The sequence below is a fragment of the Pleurodeles waltl genome, chromosome 1_2 (genome assembly GCF_031143425.1).
Source record: "Pleurodeles waltl isolate 20211129_DDA chromosome 1_2, aPleWal1.hap1.20221129, whole genome shotgun sequence".
NCBI lineage: Eukaryota > Metazoa > Chordata > Amphibia > Caudata > Salamandridae > Pleurodeles > Pleurodeles waltl.
The window spans coordinates 1,083,419,521-1,083,440,859 of NC_090437.1; positions in this window are offsets into that span (position 1 = coordinate 1,083,419,521).

Consider the following 21,339-nt stretch of genomic DNA (forward strand, 5'->3'; position numbering starts at 1 on the left):
ATTTTGTTTAAACGTGCACCTGAAATGTGACCACGGGGAGTGGCCATCAATGTATACGAGAACTAATAGAAATGACTAATATTGATAAAATATAATATTAAAGTGTGGTTTTGTACTAATTTATTAATGATCGTGTTATTGAATTTGTGCTAAAATTCTTGTAGGCCTTAAGTTAGCATGAGCCGGAGCTTAGCTGCTTGGCTCTCATATTAAATGTATTTTTCCTATCTTGCAGTGTGCTGACTTGCAAAAGGACATGACCCCTTGTTTTCTTCAAACTAGAAGCTGAATGTAACCATAGTGGATCCGTTCCCATGAAATCCACACTGCTTATAGAAAATATTAGACAAAATGAAACAGTGTAGATTAATGTGATGTACAAGGTCGTTCAAACCGGTGAAGACAATGGAGCTACTGACCAAAAGATGTGCAAAAGAATTACAGAAGGATGAAATCATACCGGACTTGCTACCTCCGAAGACGCCAATCATGTGGACCAATGAAAGCTTGTAAAATAATATGGGGTGAAAGATTAATGACATAATCCATCTTCCAATTGGATAAAGATAGTGGGGTATAACTAAGATCCAATAGGATTTTAGGGGAAGGTACAACGAAAAAGGGATAAAAACCCATGACAAGGGGAGCCATTGGGAATTGGGTAGGGTATGCTATTGATTTTATCCAGAAACTTTGTCACTCTATTTGGTGACTTATTGGTTTGCTTAGAACCATCCTCGTCCTTAGATTGCCCCTTTTACACTTTACCTCCATAAGAGGGAAGTGCCCCTTTTTTGCCCTGGAGCTGAATTCTGACTGATGGCGATTAGACTGATGTCCTGAAGACGAAGACTGAACCTGAGTGCTGATCTAAACCTTGGAGGGTAACTATGACAATACAATTGTGATTTGTCTGTTTGCTTTTCCTTTCTAGGTACCAACTGCTTACTTTTGACAGAGACCGTAGCTAGATGTTTTCCAAATCGGTGTTTTAAATTGTTTTGCATGAAGCCCAACATGCCAATGCTAATCAGTGGTTAGGACAGGAGTTCACTAATCTGACGCAAATAGACAAACAACTGAAGCTATGATTTGTTGAACTGACGCGTTAATGACACTCTGCTATAATTGACTTATGTTGACGTTGTGTTATGTTCTAATAATTGCGTTTCTCATGTTGTTTAAGTCTTATTCGAGTTGCCAAATTATGACAATGTTATTGAGTGTTTTGCTAATGAAATTAACCCATATGCTCTTAGAATTGTAATCAATAGAGAATAAATCTCATAAAACCTTACTAAACTGGTGTGGTTATGCATGACTGCAAGGTCATGGTGGTGTCTTGAATTGATTAATGACTCTGACTAAAGTCAAATGTATTGTCGTGATAAATATTGATGACATTGTTGACTTATTGATTGACATGTTGATTAGCTATCTCGTCCTAAGGTGTCTCTCAACTGGGTCAAAAGAGTCATTGGCCTAAAACGAGTCCTGATGTGTAATAAATTATCATAAAGGGACGCGTTAGCAAGAGAACTGACTGAAGAGGAACATGCAACATTTTTGATACCTGAAGAGCCGGATGATGAAGACATCGTACAGTGGACCAATCCGTGTACTGTGAAAGAAGAAATATTAGAACTCAAAGATTTCAAAAATTAATATTATAGGTTAGAGTAATATCTGCAGATTGACTGACCAATTAGGAATTAGGGGGATGGACTGAAAAACTCTAATAAAAAGTCATGACAAGGGGCTAAAACTTGAGATGCAAGGGGTGAATGCTGATGACGTCAGGAGACGCGGTTCGAGATTCTGCCGTTGGCTCATACTTTTGATATCCTGATGCGTTGCTGATCTATCGATGATCTGAAGACGAAGACTGACTTTGTTGCCGATCCATTCTGTTTATAGGTAGCTATGAAAATGTGACTGACTAAGTTTGTGCCTTTTCTTCTACGTACGAACTGCGCTGTCTTATAGTTTTTCTCTCAGCTAGATGTTTTTCCAAATTCACGTTTTTTTCTAAATTGTTTTGCATGAAGTCCCACATGCTAATGCCAATCAGGGTTAGCTAAGGGTCTTCGGGTGACTTGACAGTGACAAATGATTGATGGACTGGTTTGCTGAACTCTGCTATTAATGCTGTTATATACATCTTTATTGGCTTATGTAGAACCATTCGATCATATGTTTTCTCAAGTCTTAATTAGATTGTGTTATTGGTGGTTGTTAATAAACTAACTTTGAAGTGACTAAATAAAGTTTGAGTTAACCAAATGCATTAGAATTGTAATTAATAGAGAAATAAAAATTGTTAAACGCTTTATTGAGGCGTGGCAATTCATGAATTTGTTTGTTATAATTGTTGATTAACTAATGATTCTCTTGGTGGTTACTGATTGATTACTTTGATTATTGATGCCACTGGTCGCTACGTGATCAGGATACTCCATGCAATCTGAAAGGTTCATCGGCCTATCCGCGTCCCCTTGTAAGTTTACTTATTAAGGACCAGGCACACTAGCATACATATATTCAATGAAAAAGCAAAGGTTACAGGGAGTTAGGTTCTGAATTTACTCATACAAAACCATAGAAATTCAGAAGTAAGTGTTAGAGCTATTTCAAGTAACTATAAGTCACTCCTTAAGGTAACTATAACTCTTGCCCTTGCCATGCACAGTTTTCTTATCAATAATTTTATTGCAAATGCTGCAGGGATACTATCAAAGATGCCAAAGAAGATGTCATTAATAATATAATATGAGGAGTAATTAGCTCTGGATGGTGAAGGTCCGAGTTATAGTTACCTTTGGGCGTGAGTTATAGTTACTTGAAATAACTCTATAACTGCTGAATTAATACACCCCTGTAAACTTTGTTTTTTTCAGTGAATCTTTATGGTTTTTTAACATAAAGTAATTTTAATTACTTTACAATAATCCAACAACCACTGAAGGCCATGCATGGAGGGGGTTAGCCGCAGGGCCTGGCCTGTGACCCCACCCTGTAACCAAGCCTGTATACCCACAAAGTGGGTGTGTGAGTCTAAGAGTGGGTCTTAGTGGGTGTATGAGTGTCTGAGTGGGTGTGTGAGTGGTTGCATGAGTCCCCGAGCGCATGTATGAGTGAATGAATTAGTGTATGAATGAGTCTGAATGTTGAATGTATGAATATTCGCAAATATCACGAATGGTGAAGAAAAAGCATTTTAAACCCATAATTTAACCCTCAAATAACCCTATATCACACCCCTGGGATCACCCTGACCCCTTATGCTATTTATCATTTCTATTTTCAGCCCCGGGGACCCTTTCCCATACATAAAATGGTGGCCACAACTTTCTAGTCAGGTTTCGGCCAGCCAATCACAGCATTCCTGTTGTCACTCTCATTTGCGAATTTGCAGCGATCATCACGCAAATTTCATGGCCAGAGATTTACAAATGTATATTCCCTTCAATTTCTTAAATACTACTGAATGAATTTACACCAAAATAACTTAAAACAAAATCTGTGTACCTAAATCTAGCTTTCTGCTAAATTTGGTGTAATTCTGTCCAGTGGTTCGGGCTGTAGTCATGTCTAAAGGTCCTATAAGAAGTAACATGGGAAACGCAACTTTTCTAACACCCCCTTTTTCTCGGCCCACACTTGACAGACCGCCCCAAAACATTCTGTGTGCAATTAGAATCACTTGGAAACTTTTTTGGAAACTTTTGTGAAGATTCATCAAACTGCGTCAATGATGTAGGCAAGTCAAAAAACGCCTTTTCTATGGAAACATGATCCTAACTATTATTACCTAGTGACGATGACCTATGTTTCACCAGGGTTTTGTGCAGGAAAGTATCCCTTCCTACACAAAAGCAATCCTGTTTGTAATGCTGGCATCCTTGCACCATGCCACAGACTTCTGCATTGGTACTAGGCAGAACAGGGTGTGCCTGCATTGGAGACAGTAGAAATGCAGCATATCTTTGTGAATATGGTGCATTTCTACTTTCTCTATTTCACTAAATGCAGTACAGCAAGTTGTCTTGCTGCGTTGCAGTGCTTGAAATGTAAAGAAATCTGCCACAAAATAACCAGCTAAGCTAATGTAACAAGAAACAAACAATTTTTTACTGCTCATTCACCTTCCAAACTCTTGCACCTCTATATCTCTTTACTGTGGTAGCTGCCTCTGTAGTTTTGGCGGCAGGAAGAGATTAACATGGAGGGGCATTATATATATATATATATGCATATATATATATATATATATATATATATATATATATATATATATAGATAGATAGATAAAATACCTAGCAGCAGTTACCACTAGATAGTTATAGTTAGAACCTTGTTTCTATATAAAAAGCGTTTTTCCCAAAAAATTGCCAGTCACATCAGCTGCTATCTGGAAAGTTGGGGGGTGATCCGTCTAAGGAGGGCTGAGAAAAAGGGGGGCTCCCAAAACATGTTTTCTCCATTTATTTTTCCATAAGGATTTTGAGCAGCGTTAGCATCAAAACTACTGGACGGAATACAACAAATTTGGTAGAAAGGTAGGTCCTGGTCCAGAAAGCGACTTTTTTTGTCTTGGTGTAATTCTGTTCAGTAGTTTTTGCGAAATTAAGGGGAAAACAAATTTGTATATAGGGATGCAAAAGATTAGTGTGCTGAGATCTTATTGGCTGACAACACTTCAACAACAGAAGCCATTGAAGTGTTGTCAGCCATCTTAGGACTTGGCCAAAGCTGAGTCCAAGAAAAAAAATAAAAAAAGGGGCCAGGGTATGAATACCCTGACCGCTTAGCTCTGGTGGTGGGGTCCCAAAGAGACCCAGCCCAGGGCTAAAAGCATTTAAAAAAATGTACAGCCATAGTCATAGTGGGACTGCAGATCTGCATAAAATTAACAAATAACGAAGCGCAGACTTCTGCGCTTTGTTTTTTTAAGCTCCTGGGTGGGCTAAGTATAGGGGGAATTTGCTTTCTTGGAGTGGCCCTGGCCTCCCCCATAGCCCCGGGGCCCACCACCTCTGCGGGGCTTCATTATACTGATTTGCGGGGGGTCGCACAGCTCCTCACACCCTGGGGATCACCACCTCCCCAGGGTTTAAATAGTATTTAGGCTGGGAGGGCGTGTGCCCCCCGCTGCCCTGGGGATCACCACCTCCCTTGGACATATATAAAAAATAGTGAAGGGGGTCCTTTTCGGACCCCTTTTAGCCCCGAGGATCACCACCTCCGGGGGTTATGATTGTTGGAGGGGGGCTGTGTGGCCCCCCTTGAGGAGCCTCTGGTGGCCCTGGGGAGTGCTACCCCCCAGTGCCGGCTCATGCCATGTCCCGGGGTGCCCACCCCAGGACATAGCTGTTTGCTGTGGCTTGGCTTCAGCTTTGCAGCAGCCAAGCCACAGCAAACACTTGTAAGGCAGGTTCCACTGTCAAAAATCAAAGCTTTCGTCACTGTCCCCTGCACGAATGAAATGCTTCAGCAAGCACGGAGCTCTTAAAGCAGATCCATGCTTGCTGAGGCATTGGCACTGCAAGGGACGCCTTAAGGCTTCCTCCGTGGTGCCAGATAGCCCGTAAAGGCATTTTTGTATAATAATAAAGCATTTAATAAATAAGGAGGGACTACAGGGGAAGACTTGAGGGCTCCTTCGCAGTTCCAGATAGCCCATTCGCAGACCTTTACACTGAGCACTCAGTGTTCGAGTCCAGCAGGACTCGCTTTCTTCTTTATTTATTTTTAAATCACAAATGAGTTTTATTTTTAAAAATGACAGATTTTTTAAATTTTAAATTCTAGAGAAATATCTAATTCTAAGTATACCATACATCACAGCCTAAAAAAATGATCTCTCCCTCTCACTTTCTTTCTCTCTCTCTCTCTGACTCTATTTGAATCAATGTTTCCCCCTCAGACAGCCACTCAGACACTTACGCACGCACTCACAGATCCACTCAGTCACTTACGCACCCACTCACAGACCCACTCAGACCCTGTTGTACCTACTTACAGCCCCAGTCAGACCCTGACACACCCACTCACAGACCCACTCAGACAGTTATGCACCCATTTACAGACCCACTCAGACTGTTAGACACCCACTCACAGACCCATTGACAGCCTCAAACACCCACTCACAAACCTGTGCACACACTGACCTACACACTAAAACACTGATCTACGCACTCTCACCCCCATACAGACACGCGCACAGCCACTCTCAACCCCAGATATACCCTCTCACACCTATTCCCACACCCAGAGAGGCCCCACCCAACTCCTGTCGCGCACAGACAAAGGGTTGTGCACAGCATGGGTTGGGTGGTGGGGGGATTGGTTACAGAGTCTGGCTGCAGGCCAGGTCTAGTGGCCAACCTCCCCTGCACATGGGTGATAGCTGTGCACATTGCAAGGTTGGGTGCTTATAGGGGATTGGCCTCAGGGCCTGGCGCACCGCCACCGTGCACAGGCAGTGGCGGTGGTTGGATTAACGTATAGTAATAAAAATTACTATACATTAAAAACCTTTGAATTTCACTGAAAAGAACAAAGGTTACAGAGGCATCATAGTTAGGAAATAAAATTAAACAAAAACATAGAAATTCACTTAAAACACCAAAGGTTACAGGGACGTTATAGTTAGGCTCACATTTTAATGATACCAAACCATGCAAATTTACCAGTTATAGTTATAGTTTTCTGAAGTAACTATACCTTGTGCCCTAAGGTAATTATAACTCGTGCCCTCTCCATACACTGCTAATGACCTCCCCAAATTACGGCACTCATGACATCTTTGATAACATCATTGACAATATCAATGTAATATTTGCAGTACAATTTTTTAGGAAAAAACTGTGCTTGGTGAGGGCGTCCATTTGAGGCCTGTGTCCTGACTGAGGACACTAGTTCCATCTCCAGTTAGAGGAGCAGTAGATGGGCAGGCTTTGAATGGTGGTTTTAAGATTTGCATCTAGGATCCTGATCCTGTTCTGTGATAACATCTATATGTGTTGCATCTTGCATGGTACCTTCCAATTGGCTGCTATAGAGTTGCCCACTTCCAGAATTATGGGTATTCTCTACCCTTTCACATGCAGTAGATTCCTTGCTTAGAATCCTCAATGCGACATCCTCTATGTGGCTAACCTTGCTTGGATGAGCATGAACTTTTCTGAGAGGTGAATGTAAAAAGCATGGATGCCTGTCCTGTGTGCTAGAAATTGAAAATATTTGCGTACAGAGGGATTGTTCAGCATTACTGCAGGTACAGATAAAACGTTAAGCTTCATGTTATTAAACAGTTAGGAGACTGCCATATTTAAATGTACGCCAGAAAGGCAAGTCACCACCTTAATAGAACTTGGATTTCTCAGCATGTAGTTGTACTTTCCAGCAAGTATACCAGCAAATGTAAACATGTCTGATATGCATGCAAATAGAAGGTGTCAGCAAGTCTCTCCAAGAACATATAGTAACATATACCAAGGGGGTGCCATTGCTAAGCAATGTGTCAAAAGCCATGTGGCTCAAGTAACAATGGTTAGACCTCTTTAGGATTTTAAAGACTACTATGCAAGGTCATTTTTGCATCTTACATTAAGATGCCTTTTACAAAATAAAGTGCAAATTGTGCTTTGAAATCACATTGGACTAGGTGTATTGGCGAAAACATTGATTTATAAATTCCACTTAAAAATTCCAGTCACCATTTCTGTATGTGTACCTAGCTCCAATTATGTTCTTTTAGGCTTTCTGTATTCTCTCCCAGTCTCCCAATCTTTGTCTCCACTGCCTCTCCCAACCGCATATGTGTTACCTACTGGCGGTTAAGGAAGGTGCTCCAGAAACTAAAATTAGAGCATACTTTCTGCAAATTTACACTGTCTTTCCTAGCCATATGAGAAAGAAGTCTGACATTCTCAGTAAAACATATACTTCCAACAGTAGCAGCCTATCAGTTGATTTCCTTGTGTTCGGTGTTAGATTTTGAGGTCCGTCCCAAGCCCAAAGCTGTCGAAGTCCAAATTCAGCCGAACGCAGACTAGCATCAGTCCAAACCCATCCCAAAGTTGCAACTCTCAAAGTATGCAAAGAAAGCCTTCAGGAAACATTCTGACCATATTTCTAATTATTTTCACTATGTGTATATTGGGGCAAGTTTGAATGGGCACCTATGCACTTCTGCAGTCATGTTCAAATTCTATCAATGATCAATAATTTTATAATTTGGTCCCCCTTTGTGACCTTCTAATTGGCACTTCTGTAACCACAAATCTAAACCTGGCACAAATCAAATCAAATCAAATCATTAACATTTATAAAGCGCGCTACTCACCCGTGCGGGTCTCAAGGCGCTAGGGGGGAAAGGGGGGGTTATCGCTGCTCGAACAGCCAAGTCTTTAGGAGTCTCCGGAAAGCGGAGTGGTCCTGGGTGGTCCACAGATGAATTAATTTTACAAGAGTAGACTATAACCCATCTCGATTAAATTCAAGTCTGGAAATTTTGAAATTCTTTAAGTAATGTGGCTCCTAATACAGTATATTTAATGGATCTCGCAGGATTACCACACAATAGTACACATATTAAGAAATCACCCTGGGGTTAAAGCAATTCTAGCACAACTGGTTTGGCAAACTGGAAGGATCATCACAGTACGACAAGAGGCCCAGTCCTTCTTGTTAAAATGTAAAAAGGGCAGATATGAGAGAGTCACTTACTACGATGAGTCCCCTACCTCCACTCCATAGTCCTTCACCATTAAAACTTACTCTGGCACTCAGAGCCGAAGTTAAAAAACGTTGCACTGAATCCAAGGCAGCACCACTTTTCTTGTGTCCATTAGCGCCCCCTTAATGACACCATGTGTGCACCGTATTTAACATACGGCGCACCATGGCCGTGGTTAGGGAACTAATGTCAAAAAGTTAAACGCTAGGTGCTTTGCAGGATTAGCACCAAAAATGTTAAATCTAATCCTGCAAAGCACATTGAGGCCCATTAAAAACAATGGTGTGCCTCCTTTTAACGCCTGTTCTGTGCAGGCTTTAAAATGCAGCTAAAAATAAAAATTGCACAGGCAAAATGTGGTGCCTGGGGTTATACAGTGGCTCAATGCATGTATTGTGCCACTTTGTAAATATGGCATGACGTTTTTGCAATAATTTTGCCACATTAGAGTAAAAGAAAATTACACTAATGTGGCAATATATGGCGCTAGGCCCTTCTTAAATTAGGACCTAAATGTCATACAGCACCTACACTTTTGTGTGGCAGCACAGACTACACTAAAGCCCCCAGTGCCAGAAAGAAAGGTGGGTTTGAGGCCAAATTGGAGCAGAAATAAAAAAAAAAACTTTCCCAATACCTTTAGTGATACCATCTCCCAACATCTCAATGTTAACACTCCTTCAAATCTGCTGACACTGTCATCCCTTTCCCTTTCCCATCCCATTCCATCCCACTTCATTATTTGCTCTGTCCAACTCACTTTTTACCACTGACCCCCTGAAGTCTCATTAGGCTGCCTAACTCCTTACACCTATCAGCCATTGTGGTAGGTCCTAAAACTAACTTTGAAATGTGATCCCTACGGGGACCTAAGTTCATATGCTTAAATTGTGAGGCATAAGCATGGATTTATTTCTCAGTAATGCATGTGAATAACCATAAGGTAATCTATGTCAACAAAACAGAGTCTGTTTACTAATGCCTTCATTTTTATTCCATGATTCATTTCCTGGAGTTATTTTTTTTTGTTTTTTTAGATGCGCATCTGTAAGTATATTTTCATGCAACATTTGAGTCTTGTAAAGTGCAATTGTGAACATAGTCCAGGTATCTAGGTGAGTTCAGATAAGAGGTGGGTATTTATGAGGGGGCACGACTGAGTGCTGCAGCTGAAAACAGTATGAGTTTCCCACTGTGCTGACCAGTGTGCATTAAAGGGGTTACTCTACATGCACATTCAATCCTTGCCCTCTCTGCAAAGTACACACAATGGTGGTCACATGTAAATTGCACTGGTGCAGCTGGAAGCTGGGTCACTGCGAGTTTTAGATGCCCATCTTTCTGGGCATAGTGAGGCTAGGGCTCTGGAGCTTGTTTTCAATGATAGGGATAGGGATCCTATCCTTGCTAGGGATGGTTTGGAAATTCCCCACCCTGCTTTTCTTGTGGTATAGAGTGATTGACCATTACCTCTGTTTCACTCTGTGACTATCTTTTAATCTTGGCCTCCATCCTTTGTATGGACTAATAAACTGATTACCCGGTGTTTAGGTTTGAGAGCCAATTTTAATCTCTAGCTTTATTCTCCTATATTTCTGTTTTTCTTACTCACACTTGGGGGTCGCGGCATCATCACTAAAAAGATCTCCGGCAAAGAAGCCCCCCCTTTTGGGGTGGTGCCCGTCAGACACTGCAGTGCCGGTCTGACGAGGAGCAACTCCGATGATGAAGCATGACACCCATATGGGTGTGTGAGATTTCTTGCTCCTAAAATTTAGGACCCCCCTTTTGTATCCTTTCTCTTCTTCCAGCTGGAACAGTGTACTGTATATATCGACATATTGATCAGGAGGTTATACACTGGACCAAAATTCCTCCCCATCCCCCTTGTTCATTATTCGCTTGTTTTCAATACATCTATCTGAAATCCTCCATTTGCAAATCTAACACTTAAGGGCCAGCTTTTCACTCGGTCCTTTATATATACCCTTTCATTAGTGCAAGATATGATGGGGACTCAGCCAGTTCCGATAGCAAATTTTGACCAGGTTCTGGGCCAGCATCAGTGAAATATGCTCAATTTGTCCCAGTGTAATTTGCTGACACTAGGACTCACTCAGAAGCGCCTGCAAATTGAATGCTTTCCTTTCAAAACATCAACCTGTAGCAAATTGGAGTGGCTCTTATTTTCACTTCCAGCTGGGACTAACATAAAGGTCAATTAAAAGGCCAACAGCCTTCCTTTTGCTGGCATCTCACCCTGACTGGGAGCTACCTAGAGCCTAAAATCCAGCTGCTAATGCAATGAAGGGAAAAAAAATCACATACCTTGTTTTCACTTCATAAGTGTTTAACAGAAACTATGATTTGAAAGCAAGTTTTTTACTTTGTACACACTTGTATGTAGAAGATGTTAATGTGCTTTTAGAATATCAGATCTATATCTCTGTATGAGTAACGACACAAGCAATCATTTGAATAATACTTTTAATTTAATTTCTTTTGTAGTGCGACTCATCTCAGGGTAAAAGGTAGGCTGTCAAAGTGCTATATGTCACACACATATATTATAGAATAAACCGTGGAAGTGTGTACATCACATGGAATGTAACATAAGACAAAGAGGGTTACAGGGTGTTGGGATCACATATCATCCATACTGGTATGCGTTATAGGTTTAAAGTGCTTGGCCTGGAGAAATACTAAAGTCTGAACTGAACATATTATGCAGTATTAGGGCTTGTCTATACAACAAAAAAGATATTATAACTATCCAAAGGAAGTCTTTACAGTACTTTAATCGGGGCCACTGCAATTGTGCAACTGTGCAGCAGCAGCACTTTTACATAATTATGGTTTTGCTGTATTTGCCATTTAATCCATCATCTGCTGCATAAACTGCAGATAAAAAAAAAAAAACTTAGGCCCTCATTACAACCCTGGCGGTCGGTGTTAAAGCGCCGGTAATACTGCCAACAGGCCGGCGGGAAAAAAAATGGAATCACGACCATGGCGGAAACGGGCAACATAGACAGCCACTTTAACACTCGGACTGCCACGGTAGAAACAAACCACCGAATTACAACAGGCCTATCCGCCACCTTTTCCGGGGCAGAACCAACGCTATCCAAAGCACGACAGAAACAGTACAGAGAAGGGAAACCACTCACCTCTCGACACCCAATGAGGAACCAGGACGCCATGGAGCCCGAACTACACGTACTGCCTATGCTGGTCTTCCTCCTGCTCTATCAGGAGCAGGACAGACGGGGTTGACGACCACGGTGAGTACTGCACCTACAACACAGGGGAGGGGGTACGGGAAAAGAGAGTGACACACACATGCAACACACAATGCCCCCACCCCCACTCTCACCCACAACAACATACACACAAATACATGCAGCAACATTACATATACACCCCCCACCCACTGAAAGAACGCAAGGACAAAATTAAATGATTGTAACAATTGTAATCATGAAAAATCATATAGTGAAAGTTCAAAATTCAGTATATACAAATATGTACACCAACTACACAAGTCCAGATAGTGTACCAATCATTGTCCGTGGACCAGTGGTCCCAAAAAAAATGCATGGGCGAAGCCAACACAAGATACCTGACTCGAAATGGAGAGAACACTGCAGGGGCATCAGATCCAAAATAAACAGGCACCTCAGAGGGAAGGGAAAGAGGGGCACCTCAGCCGGACGCCACTGCTGTATGAGGGGGCTCCATGCCCATTACTGTATCCTGGGGAGTGCAAAGCCACAGTCTCACAAGTCTCTCCAGTGGGTGGTTTGCCCACTGCTTTATCCTGGGGAGTGAAAAGCTACACTCTCTCGTCTTCACACTGGGTGGTTTGCCCACTGCTTTATCCTGGGGAGTGCAAAGCCACGGTCTCTCAAGTCTCTCCAGTGGGTGGTTTTCCCACTGCTTTATCCTGGGGAGTGCAAAGCCACAGTCTCTCAAGTTTCTCCAGTGGGTGGTTTGTCCACTACTTTATCCTGGGGAGTGCAAAGCCACAGTCTCTCAAGCCTCTCCAGTGGGTGGTTTGCCCACCTCTTTTATCCTTTGGAGTGCAAAGCCACAAGTGGATAACAGTCTCCACTGGTTCTGGAGGGGGCCTGGTCCCCAGGGTGCTCCATCCTGCCAAGGACTGAGGTAGTGAATGCTTCATCCTGCCAAGGACTGAAGTAGTGGATGTGATTCTCCACTGCTTCTGGAGGGGGCCCTGGTGCCCAGAGTGCTTCATCCTGCCAAGGACTGAGGTAGTGGATGTCATTCTCCACTGGCTCTGGAGGGGGCCTGGTGCCCAGTGTGCTTCATCCTGCCAATGACTGAGGTAGTGGATGTCATTCTCCACTGGTTCTGGAGGGGGCATGGTGCCCAGAGTGCTTCATCCTGCCAAGGACTGAGGTAGTGGATGTGATTCTCCACTGGTTATGGAGTGGGCCTGGTGCCCAGAGTGCTTCATCCTGCCAAGGACTGAGGTAGTGGATGTGATTCTCCACTGGTTCTGGAGTGGGCCTGATGCCCAGAGTGTTCCACATGCAGTATGGCTGGTCCCATTCTCTCACCTGGGTGTGTGTGCCAAGAGATTGCCTAGGAACAGGTAGCATGATACGCCATGGAGGCAGAGACATACCCCACACTGCTGCGGCTTTGCCTTCCACCTGCAGGTGCAAACAGTGATGGAAGTCATGCCTCATGGAAGCTGGGCAGGGTCCAGGAAGTCTCCTCCAGCCTCCGACGACTGATCACTGGGGATGGTAGCCATGTCAGCGGTGGTGCCACTGTCCGAGCACGTCGCGGGGCTGGTGGCGGTGCTTGCGGCGGTGTCTGTGGCGGCGGTGCTGGCAGGGGTGCATGGGTCAGCACCTGTTGAGGGACACAGCAGGACGTCTCCTGCAGCCTTGGACGGCTTCACACTGGGGAAGATGCTGGGGACTGTCGCTGAGGCTGCAGATGTGCCGGTGGCGGTGCAGGTGGCTGTGCAGGTGGCGGTGCAGGTGGCGGTGCTGGTGGCGGGGCAGCTTGCGGTGTTCGCCGCCGTACAGGTTGGTGTAGTCGTGGACAGAAGGGGTGACACTAGTCCCTCAGTCGGTGCCACCGTGCCCTGACCTGCTCTTCTGCTTTTGTCTCTTCCCCACCTTTGATGGTGCCACAGGTGTCTTGCCACTATCCCCTTTTGTTTTGGTGGAGCCCTTGGTGGCTGGTCGGTTCGACTTCTCCCTCTGGGATGTGGACACCTTCTTCACCTTGGTAGGTGGTGGAATGTCCTTGCCCTCGCTACGTGGCACACTGGCAGCCCTGATGGGTGACCCACTCTATGACCCCCCAGTTGCTGGCGCCACTGTGCCTGGGGATGTGGTGGCTGAGGTGCTGAGCTGGGACTTGGAAAGCCTGGCCTTAGGGGAAGGACGGGGGGGGGAGGTGAAGGGAAGAGGTCAAGGTTTGCCAGGAAAAGTTTTTTAGACACACTGGGACGGGACGATGGAGTGGGTTTGGGAGTGGAGGAAGAGGTAGTGGTTGTAGGAGGTGTACGTCTGCTGAATTTGGGTGAAGGTGCATGGGCCGGAGGTTGTTGTGAGGTGGATGGCTGTTGGGTGGGTGTGTGCCTGTGTTTGTGTACTTTGGGAGGAGGGATCACAGACACCCTGGGAGAGGACACTGGGGATGTGTGCATGGCAGTGGGGGTGGTGATTGCACGTGAGCGGTGTGTGGTGATGGGCATGCTGGTGATGGAGGTAGTGGCTGAGGATGTAGTGCATGCAGGTGTGAGTGGAGAGGAGACAGGGAGGGAGAAGGATGACGTAGAGGAGGGGGACACAGTGGAGGCAGTGGATGTTGCTGTGTCTGAATGGGGATGGTGCTTGTGTGAGTGCTTGTGGGATGTGTCGTGCTTATGTTTGCCATGTCCACTCTTGTATGTTGATGAGTGTGCATGCTGGTCTGATGGTGTGCTTGGGATAGGCTGAGGTACAGGGGGTTGGGTCAGGGTGGAGGAAGTTGGAGGGGGGAGGCTGGACACAGGGACAATGGCTGCCATCAGTGCTGAGGCCAGAGCCTGAAATGCTCTCTGTTGGGCCGCCTGCCCAGAATGAATGCCCTCCAGGTATGCATTTGTTTGTTGCAAATGCCTCTCAACACCCTGGATGGCATTCAAAATGGTAGATTGCCCAACAGTGAGGGATCTCAGGAGGTCAATAGCCTTCTCACTGAGGGCAGCAGGGCTGGCTGGGGCAGGGGCTGAGGTGCCTGGGGTAAAGGAGATGCCCACCCTCCTGGGTGAGTGGGCACAGGACACACGCTGAGGGGCTGCTGGGAGGGCGGTGCTGGTAGTGGGGATGGCAGCTGTACCTGTTGATGCAGTGGGCACAGAGGTGCCTGCCACCGCAAGGGAGCTCCCATCAGAGGAGGAGTTGCTGTTACTGGTGTATGCTCCTGTCCCCGTCGTGGAGCTCCCCTCGCCCTCAGTCCCACTGGTGGCTTCAGACTCCGTTGCTTCACGCTCCAGGGCCAAGTGGGTTGCAGCTCCCTCCTGCTCCGGTGCCACTGCTCCTCTGCCAGATGATGCTATTGCACACAAGAACAGGGAGACAAAACAAAAAGGGGGGGGGAAGACAGAAGAAAAACATGTTCAGTGCATGCAACACCACTACCGTTGGTGGACACAACACACAGGGAGCAGCCCTCTGTACTACGCCATGCACTAACAGTTCCTAGCAAATTCACATGCCCATGGGGTACGAGGCCTAAGCCCAATTGCTGCACACATGGAAGTCACAGGATCCTGACTAGGGTTAGATGGCTTTTACCACTAGTGGGGTTGGGGTGCCACAGAGCCTGCCTAACAAGGGACCTTGCCTACCAAGTTCGCCCTGGCCTAGGGAAACCCACTGGCCACCTCCCCACCCAGACACCTCGTAATGCGCGCAGAATCAGCTGAATGAGAGTATACTCACCCCCTTGTGGCTGCTGTGATGCCCTCAAGTGCCAATCGAACTCCGAATAGGCCAATGCCAGGATCCGGTACATCAGGGGGGTCATGGTGCAATGGGCACCCCTTCCACATTGGGAGGCCATCCCCAGCTGGGCCTCCGCCGTCTTCTTGCTCCAGCGGCACAGGTCCTCCATCTTTTACGGCAGTGGGTGCTCCGTCTGTGGTAGACCCCCAGGGTCCAGACGTCCTTGGCGATGGCACGCCAAATACCCTTCTTCTGATGGGCGCTGACCTAGAGGAATGGTATAGGAGGAAAGGAAATTACTCACCCGTCCGGACCGTCAAACTCATTGCCCACCAGTTCCCACCCATGCCCTGACGCACATACACTCACCATCCGCACATGCAGGCCTCAGCCCCCCCCATGTATCTTCCATCCACATCACTCAAAAAAGGCATTGCCCATGCAGCGCTCACAGTGTACTCACCTGTTTGTCTGGAGTACCGTACAGTTGCATGTACTGGGGGAGGACCCCATCCACTAGTTTCTCCAACTCCTCCAAAGTGAAGGCAGGGGCCCTTTCCCCAGACACTGTAGCCAACGTCACTTCCAGACACAGGTCACAGCAGCACTTGCAGTGTAGGTCCTCTCCTGTTGAAGGTCAGGTATCAAGTGAGTGAACAGACAGAAAATGGCAGTCACATCCGCGGCGGTGCATATGGTCACCGCCGGCGTACATCGTCATTGGCTCCTGGGACCCATAGGGCCCAATGTTAACCATTGAAGAATTGCGCCGCGGTCTTCGACCGCCCACCGCGACGGTGTACAACACCAGCGCAGTTGCCTCATTTCCCCTTGCCCCACCTTACAGGTCAGGCAGCTGCCATTTCAGGGGGCCACATGGGATAGATAAAAACTGTGTCACACCTATCTAGGCCGAGAATACAGATAGATACCGGCACTTTGCGAATTACCAACGTTTCTGCAAATAACACATTGTGATACCTCAGTGTTGGATCACTCTCTGCTCACTGTTCTCCTCCATAGGGCATGTCTGCTGGGGCAGGTGATGAGATGGCGGTATCCTCTGGTGTACAGACCCCTGGTAGACCTATTGACAATGGAAGGGAGACACATCATAATCACATATAGACTTGATCGTGCAACAATCCTGGAACTGTGTGCCCAGTTGGAGCCAGACCTGATCTCAGCTATCCGCCATCCCACCGGAATCCCCCCTCTAGTGCAGGTCTGTACTCCATTTCCTGGCCAGTGGGTCTTTTCAAACAACAGTGGAGATGGCATCAGGGATGTCCCAGCCAATGTTCTCTAACATGTTGTCCAGAGTGTGATCTGCCGTGCTGAAACACATGCGCAGCTACATCGTTTTCCCTCAAGTGGAGGATTTCCACTCAAGTGAAAGGTGACTTCTATGCCCTGGGACATATCCCCAACATCATTGGTGCCATTGATGGTACACATGTGGCATTTGTCCCCCCGCAGGAATGAGCAGGTGTACAGAAACCGGAAAAGCTACCATTCGATGAATGTGCAGATGGTGTGTTTGGCAGACTAGCACATCTCCCATGTGAATGCCAAGTATCCTGGCTCAGTGTATGATGCTTACATTTTGAGGAATAGCAGCATCCCTTATGTGATGGGCAACTCCTGAGGCACTAGGTGTGGCTAATAGATGAGGCCAAGGTCCCAGCACAGTTGACATAGGTGTCTGGGTATGGGGTTGTCCCTAAGGGTTAGTGTGTGTCTAACAGTTGTCCCTCGACATTTGCAGGTGACTCTGGTTACCCCAACCTGAAGTGGCTACTGACCACAGTGAGGAATCCCAGGACAAGGGCAGAGGAACGCTACAATGAGGCACATGGGCGAACTAGGAGGATTATAGAACGCACCTTCGGCCTCCTGAAGGCAAGATTTCGGTGCCTCCATCTGACAGGTGGCTCCCTACACTACTCACCGAAGAAGGTGTGCCAGATAATCGTGGCCTGCTGTATGCTGCACAACCTGGCTTTGTGACGCCAGGTGCCTTTTCTGCAGAAGAATGGGCCAAATGGTGGTCTTGTGGCAGCTGTAGAGCCTGTGGACAGTGAAGAAGAGGAGGCAGAAGAAGAAGATGTTGACAACCGAAACATCATCATCATCCAATACTTCCAGTGAGACACAGGTAAGAAGACGTAGCTGCTTCCCACATCTCATACTATTGTTGGAGCTAGCATAAGTCTGTCATTTTCACTCAGTGTATGGACCCTGACTTGTTACTTTGCCTTACCAGTTCACAGATCTGGGTCCCACTTTGTGCCCTCTGCTAGGTTTACTGCTGGCCAACAGCTGTGTTACATTCGTATGTGAACAAGTACTTTGACATTGCTATATTCCAGAGATATTGCAATTACACATTTGTGAAAGCACAGACTGACTCCAGATTGTTTTGTGATTCCAGTGTGTTTATTTCTGTGCAAATAAGTGGAGGGGGTTGTAAAATGGGCTGGGGTGCTGGTGGAGGAATGTCCATGGCAGAGTCCAGTCTATTTGTTTCATATGTGCATTGTCCAATGGGGCACAGGAAGTGGAGCAATGGCAGCTTAAGGTGGACAGAGTGTAAAAGTGGAACAAAAGGGTGACATTCAGGGGGGTCTTATTTCCTGGCAGGGTCTTGGCAATGATCTCTCTCTTGTTCCTGGATCTCAGGGACCGTTTGCGGGGTAGTTCTCCATCTGCAGTGGGGTGGGGTGCTGGTGGCCTGTGTTCCTGTGGCGGTGCCTCCTGTCCACTAGCGCCGGCAGAGGTGGAGGGCTGTTCATCGTCCAGGCTAGTGTCAGGGGCCCGTTGGTGTGCCACTGTGTCCCTCCTGGCGTTGAGAAGGTCTGCCAGCACCTCTGCAATGGTGACTAGGGTGGTGTTGATGGACTTCAAGTCCTCCCTGATCCCCAGGTAGTGTTACTCCTGCATCCGCTGGGTCTCCTGAAACATGGCCAGTACCGTGCCCATAGTCTCCTGGGAATAGTGTAAGCTCCCATGATGTTGGAGAGTGCCTCGTGGAGTGTCGGTTCCCTGGGCCTGTCCTCCCCCTGTCGCACAGCAGTCCTCCCACCTTCCCTATTATCCTGTGTCTCTGTCCCCTAAACTGTGTGCCCACTGCCACTGCCCCCAGGTCCCTGATCGTCCTGTGTTAGTGGGGTTGCCTGGGTTCCCTGTAGTTGTGGACACACTGCTGATTGACGTGTCCTGGGGACAGGGGGATGGGCCCGCTGGGTGGGTGCTGTGGTGGTGTTTCCTGAGGATGGAGGTTCAGTGGTGGTTTGTGACTGTGTCAGGGGAACCGACTGTCCCGAGGTCCCTGATGGGCCGGGCTGGTCATCTTGATCCAGGCGTGCAGAGCTGCTGTCGTCACTGTGGGCCTCTCCTGTTGGGGGACTGGATATGTCTGTCTCCTCCTGTCCGGTGACGTTGGGTAGGGGTCCTGTTGGGGTGTAAATGCATAGTTATAGTATTTGTGTGTGCCATCTTGTGCAATGGGTGAGTTACCCTCTACTTGTGTGCTTGCATTATTGGCTTGGCCCTTGTGAGATTGGTGATTTTGGGGCATGAGTGAGTCTCTCTACTGGACATGCTTTGGTGATGGTTGTCCATGCATTGGTGCTACATGCAGGGCTTGGTTTTGGGATGTGTGGGTTGTGTTAGTGGGGCATCTGTGAGGGTGGGAGTATGTGATGGGATGCAGGTGGGGTGGGGGGGTAAAGTAGTACATATTTGCCTTACCAGAGTCCAGTCATCCTGCTACTCCTGCGAGGCACTCAGGATGCATGATCACCAAGACTTGCTCCTCCCATGTTGTTAGTTGTGGGGGAGGAGGTGGGGGTCCACCGCCAGTCCTCTGGACAGCAATCTGGTGTCTGGATACCACGGAACTTACCTTCCCTGTAGGTCGTTCCACCTCTTCCTGATGTTATCCCGTGTTCTTGGATGCTGTCCCACTGCGTTAACCCTGTCGACAGTTCTGCGCCATAGCTCCATCTTCCTTGCAATGGATGTCTGCTGCACCGGTGATCCGAATAACTGTGGCTCTACCCGGACGATTTCCTCCACCATAACCCTGAGCTCCTCCTCAGAAAACCTGGGGTGTCTTTGAGGTGCCATGATGTGGTGTGGGTGATGTGTGAGGTGGTGTCTGTTGTGATGTGTGGGGGGATGTGTTGGTGTGTGTTGTTTGAGGTGTGTGGATGTTGTATAAGTGATGATGTTGTGTGTCTGTGGATGCTGGTGTTGTGTTAGGTAGTCTCTCTCTCTGGCCTTCTTTCAAATTTTTGGTTGTAAGGGTTTGTAGGTGATGTGGGTGGGTGCTTTATATTGGATTGGGTGTGTGGGTGTGGTGTGTGTATGTGTATCAGGTGTGTGTATTTTGAATTTTCCAATGTGGTTGTGTTTTGTAAGTGTGTGTTTATTTTGAGTGCGGCAGTGTGTCCCGCAAATGGTTCACCGCGGTTGAAAGACCGCCGCGTTGATTCGTGGGTCATGATACTGTGGGCGTATTCCAGTTGGCGTGACGGTGTGGGTTTTGGTATCGCCAGTTTATCACTGACCTTTGGTGTGGCGGACTTGTGTGGGTGTCTCTATTGTGGCGGATTCCGAGCTGTGGGACGTAATACCTGTAGCGGAATTCCACTGCCGCAACGGTATGTTGGCGGTCTTCTGCACGGCGGGAAAGCAGGATTTACCGCCAGGGTTGTAATGAGGGCCTTAGTTTCTAGCTCAAAATGTTCAACACATGTTGCTGTGCAGTGAAACGCCCTTTGCAAAGGTTGACTGGTCACCTTTCTGTTGCTTACTGCTATATTTGGGTGTTAAACCGGTTCTAATGAGGTGCAACCTATGTCCAGACAGTGTTATCAAGTGTAAAAAAAGGAGAAAATGATGAAGTAATAATATCGCAAAATGTACTTTTCTTTCCACATAATTTAGTCTACCCTTCAGCATAATTTGGTCCTTCCCTCCCACACAATTCCAGTGACCCTGAGTTTAATACACTTTCCTACAATTCTTGCAATTGTCAGGTATAGTCAGATACGGAGAAGCTTCACTTCTTTAATTTGAAAGGGAGAGAACATTTAGTGTTCCAGCCTGGTGCAAGTCTTTAAATGGGAGAGTACCAGCATTTGTAAGTACCAATAACTACTCTGGTATAGGGAAACCCAGCACTTCAGAATTTTGGCTTAAAGCATGGCTACAATAGATTTGGTGATTGATTATGAAAATTAGTACAGCTCGAATATAAATGGTCTCAAGATGTCTTGGAGTACTACTTTTTCCAAAATCCACCCATCTCCAGTGTGTAATACGCATTCCACCAAGCCATGCCCAACAAAGCAACTGATTCACAACCCAATCTGATGCAAGGTAGTTGCTTACCAGCCCCATGCACACACACAACACTCACCTCCTTTGTCTCTGCAGCTGCAATGTATTTTGGAAAATGTCCCACTAGAAGGTTTATGCTGACAATGAACAGCAGCACGGAGCCAGTACGTGTTGTGTACTAGTACAGTCAGCCCCAACCTTCACTTACAGCCCCAGATATATTGCTAGTGTTTTGCCACTTTGATTTGCAGTGCTGAGTGCAACTCTTAATCA